Source organism: Bufo bufo, chromosome 1 (assembly GCF_905171765.1).
Source record: "Bufo bufo chromosome 1, aBufBuf1.1, whole genome shotgun sequence".
NCBI classification, from domain to species: Eukaryota; Metazoa; Chordata; class Amphibia; order Anura; family Bufonidae; genus Bufo; species Bufo bufo.
The window spans coordinates 213,043,728-213,052,026 of record NC_053389.1 but is presented as its reverse complement, the minus strand read 5'-3'; the positions used below and the strand labels follow the sequence as shown (position 1 = coordinate 213,052,026).

The following is an 8,299-nucleotide window of genomic DNA, read 5'->3' as shown; positions in this document are numbered from 1 at the left end:
GTATGACTGCTATATTTGAACTTTATTACCAGTAAAGTAGGATGTAAGTATTGATTTGCCCCCTCTCTAATCACTGGCAGATCCGGGGGGGGGGGGGGGGCAATGGGGAAATTGCCCCCCCCCCCCCCCCCGAGCTGGCGGTGCGGCCCTGGTGAAAAGTAGGGGGCGGCAGGGCACAGGGAGATGAGCGCTTCCATTGTGGATGCGCTCATCTCCATAGTCATCTGTATCGCCGTCCTCAGGACAGCGATACAGATGGCTGTGCTGCGGCAGGGGAGGGAGAGGCGTGTCCCTTCCCTGTTCCTCTGATAGGCTGCCGGCACCGAGCCGTACAGCGCGGCCTGCATCGCTGACATGGAGGTAAGTATAACAGTTTTTTTTTTTATATGAACAATACTTTTACTGGTACCTAATGTGTGTGTGTGTGTGGGGGGGGGGGGGGGGGTCTTGTTACTGGCACATGATGGGGGGCTCTTGTTACTGGTACATGATGGGGGGGGCTCTTGTTAATGGCACATGATGGGGGGGGCTCTTGTTACTGGCACATGATGGGGGGGGCTCTTGTTACTGGCACATGATAGGAGGGGCTCTTATTACTGGCACATGATAGGAGGGGCTCTTATTACTGGCACATGATGGGGGGGCTCTTGTTACTGGCACATGATGGGGGTGCTCTTGTTACTGGCACATGATGGGGGTGCTCTTGTTACTGGCACATAATGGGGATGGAATTGGCTTTAAGTTGCAGTTATGTTGAAGTCAGGGGCATTGCTAGGGTCTCAAAAGATCTGGGGCCCAAGCTCCAATGAATCTGATCCAGTTTTCTAAATTGACCCTTCCCCTGCACTTTATTGTACTTGCTATACAGCAGCACATACCTCTCATATACAGGCCTCCCAGGTGACGTCTCCTCTGATATAGCTCTTCTCTGCCATGATCTTCTCCATTCGGTCCGGACAACTTCTTTCAGCCACGTCTCGTCTCTACAGAGTGTGACACACAGACATCTTAGCTTCCTCACATTTCTACCATCACCTCCCAACCTGGAGTCCCCACAGTGTTATCCTGCTGCTCGCTGTGCTCCCAATACCCCAAAATACTATCCTGAAGAATAATTAGTGCCCCCCGTAGTAATTAATAGTGCTCCTTAAATTCCCACCAATAGTAATTCCCTTCTAGAATGCCCTCATAGTAATACTGTCCCTTACAGTGCCCCCAACCGTGATAACGCTCCCCAAGAGTTCCTCCATTAGTAGAAGAGCCCTCCAGTATTAATAATGCACTCACAGATCCCCCAGTAGAATTAAGGCCCCCCTATTGTTCCCCCAGTGGTAATAAAGCTCTCTACAGACCCCTCAGTAGTAATAAGGCCCCCCATAGTGCTCTTAGTAGAAATAATGTGGATCTATAAGTCACTCTTATAGAGCCACCAGTAGTAATAAGAATGCCTATAATGTCCCCTGAATTTATAATACCCCTACAGTGTCCCCAGTATTTATACTGTCCCCTACTGTTATAATGCTCACCCTGAAGTGCCCCCAGTTTTTATAATACCCTCTGCAGTGCCCCCTGTAGTTATATTCCTCCCTCCACCATACAATCCCATGTAAATAACATTACACCATCTCTCCTGCCCCTTCTAAAATAAAGTCCCATGTAAATAACATCACTCCCCTCGCTTCAGCCCCTCCAATATATAGTCCCATGTAAATAACACTATTTCCCTCCCTCAGCCATAGAATCCCATGTAAATAACATCACACAATCTCTACAGCCCCTCCAATATACAGTCCCATGTAAATAACATCCCTCTCTATCTACAGCCCCCTCCAAAATACAGTCACATGTAAATAATATCAACTTCTCCCCAACCGTCTTCAACTTACAGTCCCATGTAAATAATATCACCCCCTCCCTAGCCGCCTCCAACATGCAATCCCCCTCAACATTCAGTCCAATGTAAATAACATCACTCCCTCTCCCAGCCGCCTTCAACATACAGTCCCATGTAATTAACTTCACTGCCTCCCATGGCCCCCTCTGACATACAGGCCTATGTAAATAATATAACACCCTCCCACAGCCACCTCCAACATACAGTCCCATGTAAATAACATCATCCCCTCCCAAAGCCACCTCCAACATACAGTCCCATATAAATAACATCATCCCCTCCCATAGCCGCTATCAACATACAGTCCCATGTATATAACATCACCCTGCCCCAGCCCCCTCCAGCATTCAGTTCCATGTAAATAACATCACTCCCTCCCTCAGCCCCCTCCAACATTCAGTCTCATGTAAATAACATGATCCCGTTCCCACAGCCACCTCCAACACACAGTTCCATGTAAATAACATCCCTCCCTTCAGCCCTAACATATAGTCCCAGTTGTGTAACTACCAGCATTGCTCTGTCTCTCCCTTCACTTTTTTTTTTAAAAGCCAGAGGAACATGCTTTCTACACCCGTGCAACAAAAACGTGCACAAGGTTATGGTCCATCACAGGCCTTCTCCATAAATGAAGGGCCCCATATAAACCTTTCCCAGTCCCTCTGGGCCAGAAGGTTCCTGCAAGGGGATGAGACAAAATAGGCAACCCCCAGCCAATGCCGGAAGTACACCCATGCAACCCACAGCCGAAGCCGAGGGTTCGCCAAGTCTGTGCTCCAGCTTTCACCTAGGCTGCCAACCAAGGTGTCGGCATGGAGCTTCAACAACTAGGCTGGGCTCTCCCCGAAGCCTAAGGCATTTTGCAGGGGTGCTGGAACCGGGATTGCCACCCCCCTTCCTAGACCTCTAGGAGGTTACCCGTAAGGGTGCCGCAACCCAATAACTTCTTGTGACAAACAAACGTGGGAAGTGAACACACAGTGAACAAAAAAACTAAATAAATAGTGAATGTGTGTTGAAGCTCAGCCCGGACATCCATCTGGAATAATAAAAATTCCTCCTCCTTGCGCCAGGCCTGTCACCCGGGCAAAGAATAGAGGTGTGTGCGCTCAAAATGTGAGAAAGTGAAGTGTGTACAAATGTGCCATCACTCAGTGGGCTCCCACCCCCAGTGAGTTCAGGCACCTCAGGGCCACCACTCCTGGGGCACTTCTGCACCTCGGGCTTTCAAAGATCTCAGCCCCTGGCTTAGATCCAGCAGAGCCCTTGGTCACCTAGCATAGGGCAGTAATGGCCCAAGCTGAATGCCCTAGGAATGCTGTGTGGTTCTCTGTTCTACATCCTGGCAGGGTTCTGTCCACCAGGAATCTAAGAACAGATACTACACTTGATCTTAGCCAAAAGGCCGAGAAGCGATAACTGAGTCAGCAGCAAGAGGCTACAACCAGTAAGGCACAGGACAGACTGACCCCCTGGATAACCAGCAAGGTGCTACACCAAGCAAGGCCCAAGACAGACTGACCCCAAGCCCCACAGCGTACAGATAGACATAGCTGTATTAACGAGGGCACCTGATAAGCCACACCCAGAAACAGAGTGAACTAAAAACCAAACAAGTGGAATATTGTATCACAAAATGTCATTTATTATAAAATATAAAAAATCTGGAGAACAACGGGATGTTATACAGTACACGGAGAAGCACAAGGCCAGTAGCATCAAAAACACCACCATGGAACTGCGCAATGTGTGGCGCAGAAAGGTACGACCATAAGAGTAGAGCTAAGACTCTGGGATAACCAGGTGGATATTGCATATAAAAGGTCTCCCCAATACGGGTGTAGTACACAGGGTACCACAGACAAATTATGGTAAACCCAGAGCCGTAGCTGACAAGCACAGAAATAATGTAGGCACCACTATTAGCCAATAAAAGTGACAATTAATATTAATCATTTGGGAGAGGTGTGGCGCTGGCTATCAAGGGGAATGATGAGGAGGCCAAAAAAAAAAAAATATTAATCACTGGCTGAAATCAAAATAACAAACGTGCGCCTAAGTACAGAGGACCCAGTGTGGATACATACGAGGGTGCCCTGCACGCAGCATGAAACCGTGCTAATAACGGGACGTACCTGAAGACATGGTGGTGGGATGAATGACAGGCCTTGAGCGCGAGACTTCGACGCGCGTTTCACCTCAGCGGCTTCGTCAGGAGGTACTGAATAATACATGGGCAGGGTATATGTAGAGAATATAGTGGGGGTGGGAGGATGGAGAAGAATTACCTAAATGCGGCACATCTGTGGACCACACGATCGGGCGCGGGACGCCCCATGGTACGCGGCGCCATCTCTCAGCGCATCCACATCCGCGCACCGCGCATGCGCTGCGCTTAGACATCATGGAGCGCGTCGAGATGGCGTCGCCCAGCGCATGCGCGCCCCGCGACCCCCGTGGAACGCAGGTGAACCGCAAACAACGGCTCAGATTAGGGCCTAGGGATGATACTGAGTCGCACAATGAATATAACGCTGCCACAGGCGCACACCCGCTATATCCACACAGGGTCCCACACTCACAGGCAATGTTGTGCTAAAAAGAGAACCGCCAGTGACCATATGATGTGAGCAGAAAATAAGTAAAAATGATACATACAAAATAAGAATTATATAGTATAAGGTGAGGGCATGATCATGGGTGTAGCAAAATATAGCATAACTCCATGACCTGCCCACACAGTGAAAAATAGAATAAAAAGGTGATGTGTTAAGGGTCCATATAAATGGAGCCATGGGAGTGGCTAACCATAGCATAACTCCGTGACCTACCCGCACAGTGACATATCAATAAAAGACGTGATGTATTGGGGGTCCATATAGTTGGAACCGCAATACCATTATAATGATCATATAATTGATCTGGATGCATAGTGAATAAGAAAGGAATAATTTTCCTATAATTTTCTATATGTGAAGAAATGCTATCAGTAGTATACAAATGGCCATTATTATCCATAATCCAAAAGGCATACAGTCAGGAGTGCTCATGCTTATAATAGTACAGTCTAGCCCATAGTTGGCCCATAATAAGATGCACTCTCAATCTAAATCTAAAGTATACATGATGATGCAATCACTCAAATAAAAAACAGATGCATGTATACAAGATAAAAGGACCATAAGGGCATGTAGGCCTAAAAGATTGGGCATGATAGAGCAACAATTCATACAGGTGAAGGGAATCGTCCCATTATATTAATAAACAAAGATAATGCTATATAAAGAGCCACATAATAAGGACCCTAAGACATGATTACCCTCCATGATACGGGCCGAGGGCAGGGGCGACAAGGGTGGCACCCCGGGCAGCAAAAGGCAGCCCGCGGGGCCACACTGGGCACACCCAACCCACAACCCAACATGGATAACAAAAAAGTCCCCAAAGTCCTGATAGGAAAGGGGTGACACCACCGGCGGCATAAAACCGCCGGCGGGGTCAGCCGAGACACCCCCAACCACCAAAACCGGGGAACAGCAAGAGTAACAGCGTGGATAATGACAGATGTGGGGTGCGAGTGACCGGGGCGGCACCACCGACGGCGAAAAAGCCATATGCGGGGTCGACCGGGGCACTCACAGCCCCACAAGAAGGGCTGCGATCGAACCAACCCCACCCCTGTGGCACGGAACATATAAAACATCTAAAGAATCTCCACACCAATGGGAATGACAAGACACAGGGTCTCACTAACAAGGTATGTCAGAGAGATTTACAGCACATAAAATATCGGTGCCCAATGGAATGCCCCGCCAAATATATGCACTCAAATATAATTGTGTTGCTAGGAGGTCTAGACGAATATCCTCTCTTGTGGCGACCATGTCATCCCAGTAGGTTACTCTGTCCATCATCACCAATTCCACACAGAAGTGAATGATAGGATCTCAAAAAGAAAAAAACACAACAATATTATAGAAAATAGAATAGGATAAAACAAAAAGAAAAAAAATATACCCTACAAATAAAATTCGCGCAATATTCATAGAAAGGAAGAAAAACTGTTGGATTCGTTAAGGCCGTACGGAGTGACGGTATCCAGGTTGACAATCTACCTAGTCTCTCTACGGAGTAGAGCCACTTTAATGTTACCGCCTCTAGACCCTAGATGGATTCTGTCAATACCCTTCACCGTCAATCCCCCTGGATCGGACCCGTGGAACCTGCAGAAATGTCGTGGAACCGCCTGCAGTGACTCCCAGTCCCTCTCAGGTGTTTCCGCAGCTGCTCGGATCTTACAAACATGTTTCAGAACCCGTATCTTCAGGGCTCTTTGACATACCAACATAAAAAAGATTACATGGGCATGTGATCAGATATATCACAGCCTCAGTGTTACAGTTTATGTTGTGTACAATCTTAAAGTCTTTTCGACCTGAGGAGTCACTGAAGGCGGTGGAACGAATCATATATCTGCAGGCGGCACACGATCCACAGGAGAAGGACCCCCACTTGGGGACTTTGCTGCCGAAGATACCTCCCCTAGGTATAGGGACGTAATGACTCTTCGTGAGGATGTCACGCAAATTGCGTGACCGCCTCCAAGTGATCTGGGGATATGCAGGAAGGCATACCGCCAGATCACCGTCTGTGTGCAACACCGACCAGTGTCTCCTCAGAATGTTCTGAATATACCTCCATTTCGTATTGAAGGGGGTGATAAATCTCACACATGTGTCTCGGTTATCCCTTTTCTGAGCTCTACTCACCAGCAAGGAGTCTCTAGATGTTTTTTTAGCTCTTTCGTAGCCCTGCTGTATGGTATTGTATTGATAACCTCTTTCGAGGAATTGCTGTGTCAAAGCACCTGCTTGTTGTTCGAACTGCTTCTCACTGGAGCAGATCCTGCGGGTTCTTAAAAACTGCCCTGTAGGTATTGCTTGTATCGTATTCGGGTGGTGAGCAGAGGAGGCGTGGAGAAGGGCATTGACGGCAGTGGACTTCCTGAAAAGATCAGTGGACAAATATCCGTCAGACCGTATATCCAGAAATTCAACATTAGTGAGACTGTATTTCCAGGTGAGTCTGATGTTACGTGAGTTATGGTTGAGACAGGCCAAAAAGTTTTCCAAGGCTGGAATGGTGTCCTGCCATAGAAAAAACACATTGTCTATATACCTAGACCATAGGAGTGCGGCATCATATCCAGGTGTTTCCTGGACGATCTCTCTCTCCCACAGCCCCAGGAACAGGTTGGCTCCCCTGGAGCTGTAGGAAGAGGCGGTCCTTAAATAAAAAATAGTTATGCGTAAGCATAAATTCTAGCAATGTCAGAATGAATTCGATCATACTGTTATCATAATCTGACATAGTCAGAAAGGATCTAGATGCCCGCACTCCCTGGTCATGGTATATAGACGTGTATAGAGATTCGATGTCACATGTGACAAGGACCACATCCGGATCAACATGGATCCCATTCAGCCGTCTCAGCATGTCGGTGGTGTCCTTAACAAAAGAGGGGAGGGTTTCTACGCTCTTCTGGAGGAAAAAAAATAAATAAAAAAATCAATAAACTTTCCCACATTGGTGCACAAGCTGCCGATCCCCGACACGATCGGACGTCCGGGAGGATGAGTACGGCTCTTGTGCACCTTGGGGAGCAGATATAGGGTGGGTTTGACCGGGAAGTCAACCCTCAGACCTTCCATCATTTTGGTAGTGATAATGCCCTGGTCACAGGCTTCTACAAGAATATCATCCAACTCGTTCTTATAAAGTGTGGTGGGATCTTTCTCGATTTTGCAATAGCATTGCCCGTTGTTAAGCTGCCTAAAAGCCTCTCTTTCATACATCTGCACAGGCCATATCACGACATTCCCCCCCCCTTATCGGCTGGTTTAATCACCACATCTCTCAATTCCTGTAGCTCCCGCAGTGCCTGTCTCTGTGAACGAGTCAGATTGTCTTTACCAATATGTACATGGTCTATATTTAGATCTCGTTTTACCAATTTCACAAAGACATCCACCGCGGGGCACAGTGTTTTAGGGGGGAATGTACGAGAGCGCCTGTGCAGATGTATGGGGGACCTACTGGGTACAGTAGCCATCTGATCCTCTAAAAGGGATTCCAGGTCGCGAATCGCCTGGCTCTCAGCCGGTGACATCGAGGCAGTCGCGTCGTGACCACGACTGAAATGCTTCTTAAATAGCAGCTTCCGAGCAAACAATTCTAAATCTTTAACTACTTCAAAGTAGTCAAATCTACCCACCGGGGAAAAAGATAAACCCTTCTGGAGGACTTGCTGTTGTGTAGAAGTGAGACTGATGGTAGAAAGATTGATTACCTTCAGTTCTGTACTCTCTTCCTCGGCCATTCCCGTTCCAATGTTTCCGTTTGTAT

The 8,299-nt window shown here is 47.7% G+C and overlaps 1 pseudogene; it reads right to left on the bottom strand.

Moving 5' to 3' along the window:
- Positions 1-3,215: 3,215 nt before the first annotated feature.
- On the bottom strand, positions 3,216-3,311 carry LOC120987340 (annotated as a pseudogene).
- Between the last annotated feature and the right edge of the window lie 4,988 nt (positions 3,312-8,299).